A 17,709-nucleotide genomic window follows, 5' to 3' on the forward strand; every position below is an offset into this window, starting at 1 on the left:
AAAAATCATGTTGAGTAAAGAAGCCAGTCACTAAAAGCTACCTGTTATATGAGTCCATGCATGTGAAAAATCCAGAAAAAATAAAATCATAGTGACAGAAGGTAGATGACTGGGCCTGGGCCCAAGGTGGGAGTGGTGACCAGCTTCAAGGGAGCATAAGGCCCTTCTAGGTGATGGAAAATGTTGTCAGACTTGTCTAGGAGTGGCTGCATGCCCATGACTTTTACCGATACTCACCAAAGTGCACACTTCACGCAGGTGAATTTTATGGTGTACATATCTCAACAAAACTGTTTTTTTTTTTTTTTTTAAAGAAAAAACGTACTGTGGTAGAGAAGGGAATGGTGAGTAACTGCTTAATAGGTACGGAGTTTTCCTTTAGGGCGATAAAATGTTTTAGAATGTGATAGAAGCGGTGGTTGTACAAGATTGTGACTATACTAAATGCCTCTAAATTGTGGGCTTTAAAATGGTTTATTTTATTTAAATGGATTTCACCTCAGTTTAAAAAAAAAATTAAAGATAGGCAGGGGAAAATGTTCACGCCCATTCTGCAAGTGAGAAAATTGGGCACAGCCGGGTGCGGTGGCTCACGCCTGTAATCCCAGCACTTTTGGGAGGCCAAGACGGGCAGATCACAAGGTCAGGAGATCGAGACCATCCCGGCTAACACGGTGAAACCCCATCTCTACTAAAAACACCAAAAATTAGCCGGGCGTGGTGGAGGGTGCCTGTAGTCCCACCTACTCGGGAGGATGAGGCAGGAGAGTGACATGAACCTGAGAGGCGGAGCTTGCAATGAGCCAAGATTACGCCACTGCACTCCAGCCTGGGCGACAGAGCGAGACTCTGTCTCAAAAAAAAAAAAAAGAAGAAAAAAGAAAAAAAGAAAATTGGGCTCAGAGGGACAGTCAAATGCCAGGCCAGGGCTTATTTACCTGATGCCTTAGGGCTCAGCTCAGAGCCCCCTGGAGCAGAGACTACTCCACACCTCCCCAAAGGGCTCCCCAAAGGGCAACTCTGGGGCTCGTCTCTAGGGAGGCCCCTTCTCTCTGAGGCATTCAGAAATCAGCTTCCCACCAGGCCTTGGGCTGAGCCAGCAGGGCAACACTTGCAGGAGACTCCAGAAGTCCTTGGGCTCCAGCAGACAGGGCTGCCTCGGGAGGAAGGGAGGGAGCACACCTGAAGATGATGGTCAAGGAAAAGCTAAACCATCACTCATATCAGGCTGATGAGGTTTTTTTGTTTTGTTTTGTTTTGTTTTGTTTTTTGAGATAGAATCTCACTCTGTTGCCCAGGCTGGGGTGCAGTGGCGTGACCTCGGCTCACTGCAACCTCCGCCTCCTGGGTTCAAGCTATTCTCCAGTCCCAGCCTCCTGAGTAGCTGGGACTACAGGCACCCACCACCACACCTGGCTAATTTTTGTATTATTAGTAGAGATGGGGTTTCACCATGTTGGCCAGGCTGGTCTTGAACTCCTGACCTCAAGTGATCCGCCCGCCCCGGCCTCCCAAAGTGCTGGGATTACAGGTGTGAGCCACAGTGCCCAACTGGCTAATGAAGTCTTCTAGGCCCTGCCAACCAGGGTCCCGGGGCCCTGATAGAGGGCTGTCCCTGGGAAGTGCAGGGGTTGGCACCAACCTCAGGGGTCCCAGGATGAAGGGCTCAGTCACTATAGGGCAGACGTCAAAGCAGAAATATGGTGGGTGGTGATGGTGCCAACCCAGACAACAAGAAGTGGGAGCAGAAGCAGGTGCAGATCAAGAACCTGGAGGGCAAGTTTTTGGTCACCATGTGGTCCTCAGAGGAAAAAAAAAAAAAAGATATTGACTTTGATACTTCAACAGTAGTTGAAGAACTGGCCATTGAAGAGAACCTGCCTCCTGATTTTCAGAGTATATGACAGGAAAGAAACTTCCTCCTGGAGGAATACCTGGCAGTAACCTCTCAAATCCTAAACAATGGGCATAACTTGCTAGAATGAAGCCAAGAAAAATTAAATAAGGTGATGCTCCAAGAACAACAGCTTGCCCTCATAAAGGGAGCACAAAGATGTTCTTGGATAACTCTGCCATGAGAAAACATCTATACAGCCACAGTCCCAGAGTCCTCGTTTGTGAAGAACATGGCAAAGCTCTTGCTGAGAGCTCAAGACCAGAACAACACCAACCAGTCCGTGCTGGAGAGAAGCTCTTTCATGTCACATGGTGGGTCTGCGGGAAACGCTTTTTATTGGACTTCAATTTGTGCACACATGTGTGAATCCATACCAGAGACAGGACCCATGTGTGCCCCTTCCGTGGTTGTAATAAAAGAAGTTTGTGGCTGGGCACAGTGGCTCACGTCTGTAATCCCAGCACTTTGGGGGGCCGGGGCAGGTGAATCACTTGAGGTCAGGAGTTCAAGACCCGCCTGGCCACCATGGTGAAACCCCGTCTCTACTAAAAATGCAAAAATCAGCCGGGTGTGGTGGTGCATACTTGTAGTCCCAGCTACTTGGGAGGCTGAGGCAGGAGAATCGCTTGAACCCAGGAGGCAGAGGTTGCAGTGAGCTGAGATCACACCATTGTACTCCAGCCTGGGCGACAAGAGCAAAACTCTGTCTCAAAAACAAGAAAAGAAAAAAAAAGAAGTTTGCTCAGACAACTAACCTGAAATCTTACATCTTAACACACACCAAGGACAAAAACAATCAGTGAACAGAAGAGAAAGAAGCCCCTTCTCCACCATGGAAGCGCCTTCCAGAAGTATAACAGGGAATAAACATACCTCTCCTTTGTATATTATTTCTAGGAAGAATTTTAAAGATGAATCCTATATACTTAAGGGAGATGTTTTGAAAAATAGTTAAAAAAAATGTAACTTTAATAATAAGATAACATTGTTAAGATGTTCTATCTTACTCTGTAACCTTGTTTCAAAAACATGGTGGTTTTGTGAAGTATGATCCCAACAGAAGGACAATTCATGAGTTTCACATGAAAAGACAGTTCTTTATACAACACTGCTAAAAATGGGATTTCTTTCCATAGTCTTACAAAATGAAGCTCACCTATTGTTTACAATTTGTTTAACTTTGTATTTTCCAAGTGTGCATATTGGAATGGGGGATGCTTAGCAATACTATGTGTGCATTTTCTGAAGGTTGATAACTTTGCTTGCAGTAAATTTTCTTTAAAAGAATGGGCAGTTTCAGCTGAGCGCAGTGGCTCATGCCTGTAAATCCCAGCACTTTGGGAGGCCGAGGCGGGCAGATCACCTGAGGTCAGGAGTTCGAAATCAACCTGATCAAAATGGCAAAACCCCGTCTATACTAAAAACACAAAAATTAGCCAGGCATGGTGGCACACACCTGTAGTCCCAGCTACTTGGGAGACTGAGGCAGGAGAATCGCTTGAACCCAGGAGGCGGAGCTTGCAGTAAGCTGAGATCACGCCACTGCACTCCAGCCTGGGTGACAGACCGAGACTCCGTCTCAAAGAAAAAAACCAATAAAATAAAATAAAAGAATGGGCAGTTACATGTACACTTCAAAAGTATTTTCCTGTTTAAAAAAAGTATATGGGTTTTGTTTGCTGTCTTAATTTTGGTTGTATTCTTTCACGTAAACACATTTTCTATCATTGCATCATTCAGCTATATTGAATCACGTAGTATCAAATATTAGATGTGACTTAACAGTGTTAATCAATTTAAATCCATTTTAGTCTTTTTTTTAGAAAAATATTGGGGTCAAGCGCAGTGGCTCATGCCTGTAATCCCAACACTTTGGGAGGCCAAGGCAGGCAGATCACCTGAGGTCAGGAGTTTGAGACCAGCCTGGCCGATGCGGTGAAACCCCATCTCTATTAAAAATACAAAAGTTAGCTGGGCATGGTGGTGGGCACCTGTAATCCCAGCTACTCAGGAGGCTGAGGCACGAGAATTGCTTGAACCTGGGACGCAGAGGTTGCAGTGAGCTAAGAACGTGCCACTGCACTCCAGCCTGGGCAACAGAGTGAGAGTCCATCTCAAAACAACAAACAAACAAAAAATATATTGCCAGATGCTGATGTTCAGTGGACTTTCTTTGCCTGTTCAGTCATGGAAGGTGGCACTCAGTTGCAGAATGTGTTGTACCTTTCAGCACCTGATGTATACATCCCGTGTAACAGAAAGGGCAACAATAAAATGGTGATCCTAAAAAAAGGCGAGGACACATCCATGGGCCACTCTGTGACCAGCAGGAAAGGGGTTAACTCCTTCAGGAGATTCTCCATTCCAGGAAAAGGAAAAGGGGAGGAGAAGTCCCCTGTGTGCTTTCTAAACAGAATCTTCAAAAAATGTCCCAGCGTCCCAGGCCTCCACTCTGGGAAGGCCAGACAGAGGCCGGCACAGCCCACAGACAGGAAGGGCCTGGGGCTCAGCAGGATGCAGAAGCTGGCAGGGTCCCAGGTCATCTCAGGGCACCCACCCCTCTCCCCTCCCATGGGCCCCAGCCCGGCCTGTTGGCCGTTTCCCAGGGTACCCACAGCCCTCGAAGCACCACATCCTCCCTCCTTGGGGAATTTCTGAAAGCCCCAGCTCCCTGGGAGCCCAAAGCATTGGCAGTGACACACTCAGTTCCCAAAGATGTTCCCTACTGCCTTCCATGGGTGTGCAGATGACCCAGACACCCCACCTGCCTCTCTCATCAGTGCCCCAGCTTCAGTCCAGGCAGGGGCACCCCTTAAAGCCAAAGTCAGCCCACATGCCAGTTATGGGAAATATACAAAACACTTCCCAAGGGCTGTCACACCTCTGCCATGCAGCTCTTTCTGCTGGGGAAGCCTTGCCCTCCTCCTTTGCAAACTCCTGGCCATCCCTCAAAGCCCACATGAAGTATCACACACACCCCAGGCCAGCCATTCCCTCCCTCCAGCTCCAACCATAACTAGCACAGACCCCATCACAGAACCAGACATGGTGTCTGCATGTACCTCACTCACCTACTGGCGGGGACAGAGTTTAATCTACCTTCGGAGCCCCTGCACCTCATACTGAACCCAGGGCCAAGAAACCTCAGGATCCCACATCAAGATGCCACTCTGGTCCCTTCCCAACATCTGGTCCTGTGCAAGCATCCTGGCCTCTGCTGAGAGAATAACATCATGGTAATAACATAAGCACCTAATGTTTACTGAGTACTTCCTAGGAGCCAGACAGCCTCGGAGGCTCTCTGCGATTACCTCCTGTCATCCTTGTGACATTCTCATAAGGGAGTTGCTATCCTTAACCCTGTTACACAAGGGACTTGAGGCATAGAGAGGTTAAGTTTCTTGCCCTGGGTCACACGGCTAATGAGGGAGGGAGCAGAAATTCAGACCCTGGTGGTTTCTTTCCAGAGCCAGTGTTCTTAATCACAACAGGTCTATTTGCAGGTAGGAAGATGATCAAGGCAGATGTGTCAGGAAAAGCCCTGAGTGGAAAAGGAACTCAGGGATTATAAAGGCCAGTGCTTCCAGACCTTCTCTTTCCCCGGGTCTCAGCCAAAGGCCTTGGAAGGCAAACAGAGCCTCCTCCCAGACTAAGCCTGCTGCTCCCAGGCTCAATCCTGTGCTGAGCACCAGTTACAGGAAACATAAAAAGCCCATCTGCAAGTGCCTTGGCCCGAGACAGGGGCGGCACACGGCTGGGCTGCCCTCTGGGAGGCGAGAGCCATGATTTGGGACTATTCTTAGCAAACCACTGGCTCCCCTCCCAGAGAGAGGCCCAGCAGGCGGCAGGCCCAAGCTTCCATACGCCCGCCCAGCCTGCCATTTCCTGACTCCGTGTATGGAGGTCCCACAGGGCTAAGGAGGGACTAGTGGGCACAGACTGAGGACAAAGCCCTCCAGCTTTCACATGAGAGGTGCCTTGCCCACCCAGCCTGCTCCAGGCCTCACCCAGAGGCCCAGGGCCATGCACCTGGCTGCTGAGGAAGCCCTGCAGAGTCCTGGCCACAGGGGACGGCTCATCATCAAAGGCCCCCACCCCCACATCAACTGAGCACTCACTCCATGCCATGCACTGGGCCACATGCTTTGCACTGATTTTCTCCCACTGAACCCACAAGGAGGTAGAGGTTACTGACCCCACTCTAAAGATGAGGAAACCAATACATTAATTGACTTGCTGGAGGTTGCATGGTGCACTAGTATCAAAGCATATCTAGAATCTGGCCTGTCTCTCAGGTGCCAGGTTAGGCAGAGGAGACCTGAGCATAGCCAGGTGGGGGACCGCTTCCCTGTGCAAGCCCGGGGCTTAGCAGAGAAGGAGCCCGCCCCAGAGGGCAGTGGCTCTCATCACAGACGAAGCTACATGTGTGCTCGCTCTCTCCCCTGGGGGATCACCCCATCCCTGACAAAGACCCGCAGGCTTGGGTTCAGAAGGAGAATCCCCAGGCAGTTCCTCCCCTATTCTGGTAGGAAAAGAACAGTTGGAGCACCCCACCCAGGCCACACAGCCTCACTTCAGGAAGCCTCTGGAGACCCAGGGAAGATGAGAATCAAAATTCAAAGAGCACCTGCTGGCACTTAAGGCACAAACACAGCCTTGTAATGCAGAGGTGGAGAGGCCAAATGACTCTCAGAGTAAAACACAGGAGACTGAGCTTTTTGGGGTCCTCAAACCCCAAAGTGAGAGTCTAGAAATAAGCTCCACCACAGAGCACCTGTACCATCACCACCCCAAACAGGACAACTTCCGGGCACTATGCCATGCAGGGAAACTGATAACCTGGCAATGCGCGCCTCAGCCTACCTCTCAGAACCCATCTGTGTCTGGTTCCTGGCCTCTGCTGTCAGCTGGCTCTGGCAAGCATATGTGTCTGTGCCCCCCAGGAGCTCACAGCCAACTCCATTTTGCCCAGGTACTTGAGCAGCTTCCCTGTGGCTCTGAGTCTTGTGTCTGGGAATGTCGGTTCCCATCCCCGTCTGTGCTCTGGTGGGTCTACCTATATGTCTGTCCACTTACATGTCTGCCTCCCATGTGGGGAGATTCAGATCCCAGCGATGGTGTATTTCTATGTACGTGTCTGCAGCCCATACGTGGCCCACGCTGATGCGTTCATGTATGTCTGTCCCCGCACGTCTGTGTCCCCGGGTTGTCTGCTAACCCCCACCATCCTCCTGTGTCTGTCCTCATGTACGTATGTATCCAGTTCCTCTATGTCTCTGCCCACACAGCTGTAAACCTGAGCACACACATGTACTCACGTCTCTGCCCACACGGGCATCCCCCCACAGGTGCCTGGGTAACCCAGGTCTGTGCACCACCTGTTTGGAGGCAGGCAAGTGTGCTCACACAAGTTCTCACAGTGCCAGCCAAGGGCTTCAGGGTGAGCTCAGCAACTCCCACTACCAGAACTGCACCCAAGGCCACAAGCATGAGCACACTGCCACCTCCGCAAAGTGTTCCAGAAAAACAGAAACCTGCCAGGGACAATGAGGGAGGGGGCAGGGCCCCAGATACAGCAGAGCCTCACAGAAGTGAGGTCAGAGCTGTGCCAGGAACCACCCACCTCAAGCCACCTGGGCCCTACTGTGCCCACCCCCACCACTGGCCAGGGAAGGGAGGGGGATGCATGCACCACCTGGGGTCTGTCTGCACTCATAGGAAACTGGCCCAGTGCCTGCCAGCCTCCCAACCTACCCCCAACCCCCAGCGATGGAGGTTCTTCAGAAAGGAAGTGAGGACTTCCTCCTGCTTGCCTCTGAACCTCCTACAAGGCTGGCTCTAGACCCCAAACCCCAGGAGCCACAGGGCAACTAGGAGAGTCCTGTGCTCAGCCCAAGCCAAGAAAGCAAATGGGTTACTTGAGAAATCCACCAGCAAGAAGCAAACAAACCTGGGAGTGGGTGGGGATGAATGCAGGAGAACCTCCTCAGCGCCCCTGCTGCTCCCTGCCCTTGGAGCAGGGTAATAAGGAAGGGCGGGCATGGAGCTGGAACATTTCAGCACATTTGCTTGCTTGCTTGGAACTGGATCTCTGCTGCCCTGGCAGTCTCGCAGCCTGTATTACTCACGTAGCAATTAATGGTGTTTAGCCTCTTGGCTTTCCAATATCACCAGTCCAGGACTGGTATTGAAACCCTGTATCAGGGAACTTTGTGTGTTTATGTCCTGTCTTGCCCCCAGGGGCTAAGCCTCCTGAGGACAGAATCCTCCAAATCCTCCCCCACCCACACATTCCAGGGGCACGGCCCAGTGCCCTCCCTGGCATTTAAGAGGTGCTCAGCCACTGGGTTCAGGTTACTCTACCCAGAAGCCAAGGAGTTGGTTCCTGGGCCTCTGGCTGGGAGAGCAGAGATGCCCAGAAGATTCCCTGGGCCATGAAGCTTTACTCCCATCTCTGACAACCCAAGAGACATGAAAGGGCTCCAACCATCCCGGCCACCTTCAGGAGCCCGGTCTCCCATAGGCCACTCTCTCTCTGACAGGTTACTGCCCCTTCAGGAAAACCCTCTGAAACTGAAAAATGTACTCTCCTCGGAGACCTGGGCCTACAGAGGAAGAGGGCCAGACTGGGACAAGAATCAAAGCCTGTGCCCGCTGAGACTTCTGGACTCGTCCTGGGTCTGCGGGCCTCACGCCCCCTAGAGATGAGTCCCAGGACCCCATCTCGGTCATGAAGCGGCTTCCCTCTCCCCAATCTCCCCCTAACTTCGCGGGGAACCCTAGCTCCTGGCCGTGCTCCCAGGTCTGGCAATGAAAAGTGGAACTGTCGCCAGCTCATGCCTACACCAAACCCAAGGAACTCGGGAGAGGGAGTAGCCCAGGGTCCAACACAGGCAACCACCCAGCAACTGCTCCCTGTGAGTCCCTCCTGCCTTCCAGCGACCAATCCTGAGCGGGTGTGGGGTAAAGGCCCAGGACCTCACCTCTCCAAAGGATGGGGAGTTGGTGTCTGGAGCAGCCTCGGGCTGGGGGGTGCCCGGGGGATTCCAGATTTGCCCTCCCCTCACCAGCCCCAGGGCAGGACACTTCGGTACCTGCCAGCCCGCGGCTCCGGGGGACATCCGTGCTCCTGCGGCTGGCGCGCTGCGCCCGAACTGCGGGCGCCGAGTCAGGCAGCGACCGAGCGCGCCCGGCGCGGGCTCGGGCTCCGGCTCCGGCTCCCTCCTCCCAACTTCCCCAGCCCATACGGGGGCAGAGGCGGCTCCGGAGGTGGGCAGGCCAGGCGCACCCGGCGAGGCCACGCGAGAGGGAGCCCGCGCTCACCGGCGACCGCAGCTGCGCGCCCCGGCCCGTGAGCGCCGCGCTGCTCCCCCGCGCCCCGCGTCCCCAACGCCGAGGGGCGGACCCGGCCCGGCCGCCAATCACCGCGCCCGCCCCATCCCGGACCGCGAGCCCCAGCCCCACCGCGAGGGGCGGGGGGCTCAGATTTAAAGACACACTCACCCCAGCCGCGGCCCCCGGGCGGGCGGAACGCGGGCCCCACGTTCCCCGGCCGCGCTTCCTCCCTCCGCCCGCCCGCCCACCCTCCGCGAGGAGGAAAAGTTTGGGGCGGGGGAGACTGCCCGGGAAGCCAGTTCCTCTTCCTTCGTCGCTAGTACGGTTCCTTCTGGAAGACACCCAAACCCGACATCCAGCCTCCTGGCTGGGAGAGGCAGCAGCGCTCTGGGCGCCACACCCCGTCCCGGACGCCGGCTACCCGCGACACCCGCTGGCCCGGCTTCCCTCGCCCCTCTCTGTTTTACAGCCAGGCCGAGCCTTGGCGGGACCGAGCCCAGCATCCGGGATCCGGGCCGGCCTCGCTGTGCAGTGCAGCCGGAGCTGGACGATCGTGCGCTCTGCACTTTTGCCTCCCACGTGTCGAAGGGGAACCCCTAAACAGCAAACTGTCCCCCCAAGCAGGGGCTTCTCCCACGCCCCGGGGTCCTAAGGAAACGCGCCCCTCGGCCCCCAGAGGCGAGAGGGGAACGGCAGAGCAGAGCTTTGGATGGAGAGGGGTCCCTCCGCCCCCACCCATCATGTGACTCCTGGCAGTGACCCGCACCATAGGCCTGCCCCCCACCACCACCCCTCACCCTACACGCGCAGACTAGCACTAGGCGGCAGCCAGCCCACTAGGCCAGCCCTCTCCGACGGCCCCGCACGCCCCGGCGAGCATGTGGGTGAACGTACCCACGTGCGTGCGTTCACTCCTCGCTGGCGCTTCCTCGCGGAGAGATGGGCTTTGTTGTGGTTGGTGAGTCACTTTCTCCCTCTCGCTGCTCCACACTCGGGAAATCCTTTTTTCTCACCTGTTACCACCTGCCTTACCCCCCATTCAGGACTGGAGCGGGATTTGGGCGAGCTGGTGTTGCCCCAGGATGCAGGCAGTGTAGGCCCCACCTCTGTCAGGCTGGAGAGTGCTGGGCTGGGAGAGGGAACGCATTCCCCATGACCCCTAAGAATAACTGAAGACAAGAGAAATGACTCATTGTAGTGGTCTCACCATGACCCTAGCACCTAGCTCTTAAGTGCTTCGGGATGTTATAAGGTCAATACTTTTCTGATCCCTATTTTAACAAATGAGGAAACAGGCCCAGGGAAGACTTGTCCTCAGCTCCATACCTGCTCCTGCGCCACCCAAGGTGTGTGAAAAGGACAGCAGCAGAGAAAATCCCATAGTGGCCTTGGGAAACAGACCTGACCTTCAGAGTTCAGCAGAGCTAGGCTCAAAGTGGCTCACAATTTACTGGCTGTGTGGTCTGGGAACAGTGACTTAAGTTCTCAGATTTCCAACTTCTACATCCATAAGATGGCTTCATCCTCCTTCAAAGAGGTGTTTGAGAAGCCAGTGAGCTGGGCAAGTAATGTCCAGGCATCGTGTGTGGCACACTGTAGGACTCCATCCTGGGCCACAGTTTCCTTCCTTCTTCCTCTTGCCACAGCCCCATATCCCATCCCACCAGCTGTCAGACTCACCAACTGAAGCCTGCCATCCTGAGGATGCATTCCAGGATAATGCCCTCCTCTAGGCCAGGACTCAGGTAGGGGCAGCATGTGTGTGAGCAGGTGCAAAATACACATTTACATACATGTGCATGCGTATGCACACATGTATACACATACATGCACATATATGTATACAAATATATACATACATAAACATGCATACCTATAGGTATGCATGCGCACATATATACATACATAAACATAGCACATACAGATATGCACATACACACATACAAATACACACACTTTGCTCCCCATCACCCTCCCTGCCCAGCAGATGCTGGGATCCATGGCTGTGTGCCTCTGTAGCTCCCAGAGAACAAAAGCTATGTCCTACCTGTGCCTGACCTGTCTTTTGGTCCACAGCACAGTGCCTGGCACGTCTCCATACGTTCATTTGTACTCACCACACACAGTAAGTGTTCTTGTTGAACCAAGCAGAAAAGCCCAGGACAAAGATGTTCTCAGGAGAGCCTGCAGTCACAACCCTTCTGGCTCTAACGATCAGCCTCAGGGTTCAGCTGGTAGGTAGGGGGCTGAGGGCTTGGAGGTTCCTCAGGGTCAGGCCACAGACTGCATCCAAACCACAGTGCCCAGCCTCACCAGCCCACCACCAGCCCCCCAGAGGGCCTGCCAAGTCCCTACTCAGAATAGCAAGTCCTGCAGCCCTGGCTGTCTGCTGGCCATGGGGCTGGGAGAGTACCAACCACAAGAAAGATTCACAGTCAGATCTGCCCCGCCCTGGGCCTGGGAGGGGAACAAGGACTGAATGTTGAAGGAGAGAAGGCCACAGAGCAGCCCTGGGTACACCCAAGAGAAGGCATCCTGCTCTCTCCCTAGCCCCAGGCAGAACAAAAGAATCAGTCGAGCCAGCTCTCAGTTGAGCCCATTTGAGCCTCTCAAACTGCAGCAGAAGATTCCTGAGAAATCTGGAAGCTCAGAGCAGAAGCCCAAAATCCCCTGAGAAAAGATTCATGGGTCCCAGAACAGGATCTCAGGAAGGAGAGAGGTCGGGACTGACCCCCACTCACCCAGCACTCAACCGGCACTGCCAGCACCCACATCCCCCATACACAAGCGTCCAAGACACCATATTATCATGCTTGTATTGCTCATGCGTGAACTCATATTTGCAGGGATCCATGTTTGTGCAAGTGTCTAGTGGGAGCAAGTGTGCTCCCACTACATGCTTTATGAGTGAGCATGTATGTATGTGTGTGTACATGTAGCACACACACAAAGCACCTGCCACAGTCCAAAACCAGACAAGCTGCTGCTGCAAAGAATATGAGTAACTGTTACTCACGCCCTGACAGACTCGCCTGTGGCCATCCACTGCCCCATCAGCCCAAGCAAGGTGCTGGTGCTCTTGGGAGAGAGCTCCCAAGTTCAGTCCCTGGGCAGAAACATGAGCTGTGGGAACCCCAGATTCCCTCGAGGGAACACTCAAGCCAAAAATGATTTCCTGACAGGCACAAATGACTCGCTGGAAAGCAGAGGAGCTGGGTTCAAACCAGCAAAGATGAATCTTGATCAAAGACAGGAAACAGGCCCTGGCCACTCTTCTCTACTCCCCACTCCCCTGACATCTGCCACAGCTGAGGGACACTGGAACTGAGGAGTGGACAACATCAGGACACGGGCTGGCCTGGCCTTGCTCCTTGTGACCACCTTACTGCCAAGAACAGGGATCATGTGCACCCTTCAGGGTGGGAGTCTTGGGGCCTGCCATTTCGCCCTGAGCCCAGTGGTCTCTGAGCCTCAGGCAAACTCATCCCTGACGCCTGAATCCCAACACAGATGGATCCCCTGTCTGCCCTGGCCATCAGCCCTTCCAGGCCCACTGCCCCATCTCCAGCATCCAGCACTCCCACTTTCTCAGCCCCCTTCTGTGTGCAATCCTAAAGACAAGGGCTTTAAGCAGGGCAGACCTGTGCTTGGATCTAGCCACAGCAAATTTACCACCATGTGACCCCTACGCTACAAGTTGCCACATTGCTCCAAGTCTCCTCATTTGTAAAATGATGTGAGGAGCAGTTCTTGCTTCCTGGGAAAGTCTGGAGGATAAAAGGTGCTTGGCACTCAGCCAGTACTTACTGATGACAGACAGCTGTTCCTGTCATTACTGTTGCCACCCAAGCTCACACCATGACCTAGCCCTGAACCTGCCAGGGCAGAGGGGTGTTCAGAGGCTGAGTTCAGGTTCCTCCTCCAGGCAATTTGCCTTAGACTCCTCCCCTATCTGCCCGTGGGATCTCGGTCCACTCTGGAATCCTTCCCCTCCCTTCCCTGCCAGGCCCTGGGACCCGAGCATCCCCATCTGGCACAGGATACGTGTTCAGTTATCAGCATCATATTATGGGCAGGATTATTCATTTTATTGGTTATATCCTTCTTTGGGTCTAAGCCTAAGGATTACATCCCCCGACTCCCAAATTCACACACAAGGTTCAAACCTTTTTTTATCAAGACCCAAAGTAAGAAATACATTTTGCACCTGGGCCAGCTACACAGATATGTGAATGTGTGTTATTCACAAAAAAATGCTTAGCCTTACTGCATTGGATGCATCCTGCTTCCTTCCTTCCTTCCTTGGACAGAGTCTCAGGCTGGAGTTCAGTGGCGGCGACACAATCTCGGCTCACTGCTGCCTCCACCTCCTGGATTCAAGCAATTCTCCTGCCTCAGACTCCCGAGTAGCTAGAATTACAGGCGCCCACCACCACGCCCAGCTAATTTTTGTATTTTTAGTAGAGACAGAGTTTCACCATGTTGGCCAGGCTAGTCTCAAACTCCTGACCTCAGGTGATCCACCTGCCTCGGCCGCCCAAAGTGCTGGGATTACAGGTGTGAGCCACCACGCCCGGCCCTCTAATCTATCTTATCCTATTTCTTTTTGTTATTGCTGACTGCAGGGCACTACACTGATTTTGCCCGTGACCTGCAGTTTGAACATGCTGCACAGAACAATGAGGTTCCTAAGAGCAGGGACCAGATCTTGCTTCTGTCCCTCCCCACAGGACCCCTTAAGGGCCTGACTGAAGAGCACCCAGGACATGTGGCAGGAGCATGATTCTAGCTCCAGAACATTCTTCAGGTTCTACAGGGAGATGCTCCATCAGATCAGAAGAGAAAAGCAGGGAGGAATCCTGGCTCATTCATTCCACAAATATTTCATTCATTTATTTAGTCAGTCAGGCCGGGTACTGTGGCTTACACCAGTCATCCCAACACTTTGGGAGGCTGATGGGCGTGGATCACCTGAGGTCAGGAGTTCAAGACCAGCCTGGCCAACATGGCGAAACCCCGTCTCTACTAAAAATACAAAAAAATTAGCCAGGCATAGTGGCGTGCGCCTGTAATCCCAGCTACTTGGGAGGCTGAGGCACGAGCATCGCTTGAAACTGGGAGGCAGAGGTTGCAGTGAGCTGAGATCACACCACTGCACTCCAGCCTGGGCAACAGACTCCATCTCAATTAAAAAAAAAAAAAAAAATTAGTCAGTCTGTCAACAAACATTTATGGAGCCCCTTCTGTATTCCAAGACTGTTCTATCCCCTGAGAAGTGAATGAGGCAGACACGTTCCTGCCTTCATGGAACTGACATTTTAGTGGGCTGGGAGGACAGTAAACAAGTACACAACAAAAAAAGAAGGATCATTTCTTCTGGTCCCTGCGGGGCTGTCGGGGAGAGAGTGAGGGTCCATAGATAGACAGCTGGCCCCTGTCTGAGGGAGAGCTGCTCAAGCATCCAAGCTCCATGTGGAAATGCTCTTTAAGTGCCCACTATGTGCCTGACTCTGGGCTCAGGACACAGAGATGAATAAGACCCTGCCCTGCCCTCGAGGTGCTCACAGACCTGTGGGAGAGGCAGACAAGTCACGGATCATTTCAGAGCCCTGTGTTTCCTGCAGGGTCGGGGTGGGGCCAGGGTGCTGGGGAAGCACAATTGGTGGCACCCAGCAGGGCAGGATGCAGGACCTTCCAGGTCAGCTGGGGGTGGGGAGACGTGGGTGCATTCAAGGGCCCTGCCATCTCTAGCAATGTATGGAGGTTTGTTCTGGCTTCTGCATCAGACAAGACCTGAGTTTTCATTTGGTTTCTGCCACTTAGCTGTGTGACCTCAGGCAAGTCACTTAATGTCTCTGAGCCTCAGTTTCCACATATGTAAAATGGGGATAGTCATACCTACCTTGATGAGTTTTGAGATCAAATGAACTAATAAATTAAAATTCTTAGCAATTAGCTGTCTGAGAGGGAGCTCATAATAGGTGTTGTGGTTATCAACATCAGAAGATTCCTCTCCAATGCTCGGTCCTTCTGCCCACACCTCCTCGCTCCCCGAGCCAGCACTTGTACAGAGCCCCCTGGGGCATGCAGAGAGTCCCCTACTACTATTGCCATCAGAAAGGTGCTCCAAGTGGCCTTCTACTGGGTCTCGCTGCAGAGTCCCAGGCTCTGGACACTGGGAAAGATGAGGGGTGGGAGGGGGCTGCCAAACCCTGCAGCAGCAGGACCATCCACTCCTGAATAAACAGGCTGTCACCCCTTCCATCCCACCCTCTCCCTCCTTTAAATAACTCAGATCTGGCCAGGTGCAGTGGCTCACACCTGTAATCCCAGCACTTTGGGAGGCTGAGGCAGGCAAATCACCTGAGGTCAGGAGTTTGAGACCAACCCGGCCAACGTGCTGAAACCCCATCTCTACTAAAAATACAAAAATTAGCCAGGCATGGTGGCAGGCACCTATAATCCCAGCTACTGGGGAGGCTGAGGCAGGAGAATCGCTTGAACCTGGGAGGTGGAGGTTGCAGTGAGCCAAGATCGCGTCATTGCACTCCAGCCCAGGCAACAAGAGCAAAACTCCGTCTCAATAAATAAATAAATAAATAACTCAGATCTGTTGCCCAGTTGTCTCCAGGCAACACCACTCCAGGCTCCCAAGGATGTCTCACTCCGACAGGGCCGTTTATGAAGATGCTGCAGGGAGGTGGGGGCGGGGAAGGGGTCAGGGATCTACAGAGGCCAGGCCTGACACAACCTCCCAGGGGCTTTCATGTGACAAGCTCCAAGGCTGACACTGCTCTGGGCTAGTGGGCACTTGGAGGGGTTGCTTACCAGGCGCATTCCAAAGGCTGAGGCCCCCAGACTTGCTAGGAAGGTCCCAGACTCTGTGAAGCTTCAGGCACGAAGAAGCCGAAGCAGTGCCTTGGGAAGGTCACTGGCCAGGGTTCAGTTTCCTGCATGCCAGGTTCAGTGCCAACCCTCACTGGCTGTGTTATCCCAGCCAGGCCACCACTCTCTGAGCCTCAAAGAACCTGAGTGCTAGAAGACAGCTTTGCTGTTCGGTGGGGAACAGACATTCTCACACTCTTCTGGCAGTATCCATGCAAATGACAAAGGCACAGACCCTTTGCCTCAGCAATTCCATCACTAGGACTTTCGCCTAGAAATGTGCTTGCATGTGTGCAAATTGATAACTGAACAAGGCTATTCATAGTTTGAGTGAGATGATGAAAGAGAAAATTGAAAGGTCTGTCAATAGAGAGGTGATTGGCTAAACTATGGAACATCCAAAACTAGGAACACCATGCAGCTATTTTAAAACCCAAGGCAGATGTATGTATGTGGGCTGAGAAAAAATGCTTGCTAGAGTAAGAGGCAAGGTTCAGAGGTGGACAAGGGTGACCACAGTGGTGTTGACCATGACAGTGGGATGCCAGAGGCAGCCTCAGTATCTGTTTCTAAGGTGATGAATAAGTCACATGGATTCCAACCACAGAATCCTGTCCGACAGTTACACCCACCCAGATGCACACACAGAAATGTGTAGCGAGCTTGGAAACCCAGTATCCAGGGATAAGAGTAATAAATGTATAATACTGTCGAGGCTGAGTGCGTTGGCTCATGCCTATAATCCAAGCACTTTGGGAGGCCAAGGCCAATGGATCACCTGAGGTCAGGAGTTCAAGGCCAGCCTGGCTAACATGGAGAAACCTCGTCTCTACTAAAAATACAAAAATTCAGGCCGGACGCGGTGGCTCACACCTGTAATCCCAACACTTTGGGAGGCCGAGGCGGACAGATCATGAGGGAGGTCAGGAGTTTGAAGCCAGCCTGGCCAACACGGTGAAACCCCATCTCTACTAAAAGTACCAAAAAACAAACAAACAAACAAACAAAAAACTAAATTAGTCAGGTGTGGTGGCGCATGCCTGTAATCCCAGCCACTCAGGGCGCTGAGGCAGGAGAATCACTTGAACCCGGGAGGCAGAGGTTGCGGTGAGCTGAGATCTTGTCATTGCACTCCAGCCTGGGCAATAAGAGTGAAACTCCATCTCAAAAAATAAATACATAAATAAAATAAAAATAAAAATACAAAAATGTCCTGGGCGTGGTGGTGCGTGCCTGTAGTTCCAGCTACTTGGGAGGCTGAGGCAAGAGAATCGCTTGAACCCAGGAGGCAGAAGTTGCAGTGAGCCAAGATCACGCCACTGCACTCCAGCCTGGGTGACAGAGTAAGATCCTGTGTCAAAAAATAAAATAAAATAATAAATCACACTTATACTCATAGGCTTGTATACACACAGTCAACCTCTGGAAGGCTGTAGAAGAGGCTTGAAAGAAGACTTAGTCCTAAGAGGGGACTGGGGTCTGGGAGAGGGGAGCAGACTGATCTCCCACTATCCTACTGAGTTTTTTACACCATGCATTTCTGACATTCTAATAATTAAGTCATTTGTCATTTTAATTTGGAACGTTCTTAC

At 52.7% G+C, this 17,709-nt stretch overlaps 1 protein-coding gene and 1 pseudogene across 12 annotated transcripts in view; one reads left to right on the forward strand and one right to left on the reverse strand.

Moving 5' to 3' along the window:
* PALD1 (phosphatase domain containing paladin 1) overlaps positions 1-17,709 on the reverse strand; it is a 100,731-nt gene that overhangs the window by 82,229 nt on the left and 793 nt on the right. For 5 of the 12 annotated variants that reach the window (XM_063669925.1, XM_063669921.1, XM_063669920.1 and 2 more), the window contains exon 1: positions 8,992-9,281. The exons of 1 other annotated variant lie outside the window; for it this stretch is intronic. The gene's annotated coding sequence lies outside the window, so the exon portion shown is untranslated. Of the gene's footprint in view, positions 1-4,968; positions 5,112-8,880; positions 9,305-9,400; positions 9,466-17,709 lie in introns of those variants that run through there. 6 more of the 12 variants (XM_063669922.1, XM_054435291.2, XM_054435289.2 and 3 more) reach the window with 5 other exon arrangements.
* Positions 1,701-6,007, forward strand: LOC129045049 (transcriptional repressor protein YY1-like; annotated as a pseudogene).

This window comes from Pongo pygmaeus, chromosome 8 (assembly GCF_028885625.2).
Source record: "Pongo pygmaeus isolate AG05252 chromosome 8, NHGRI_mPonPyg2-v2.0_pri, whole genome shotgun sequence".
Lineage (NCBI taxonomy): Eukaryota > Metazoa > Chordata > Mammalia > Primates > Hominidae > Pongo > Pongo pygmaeus.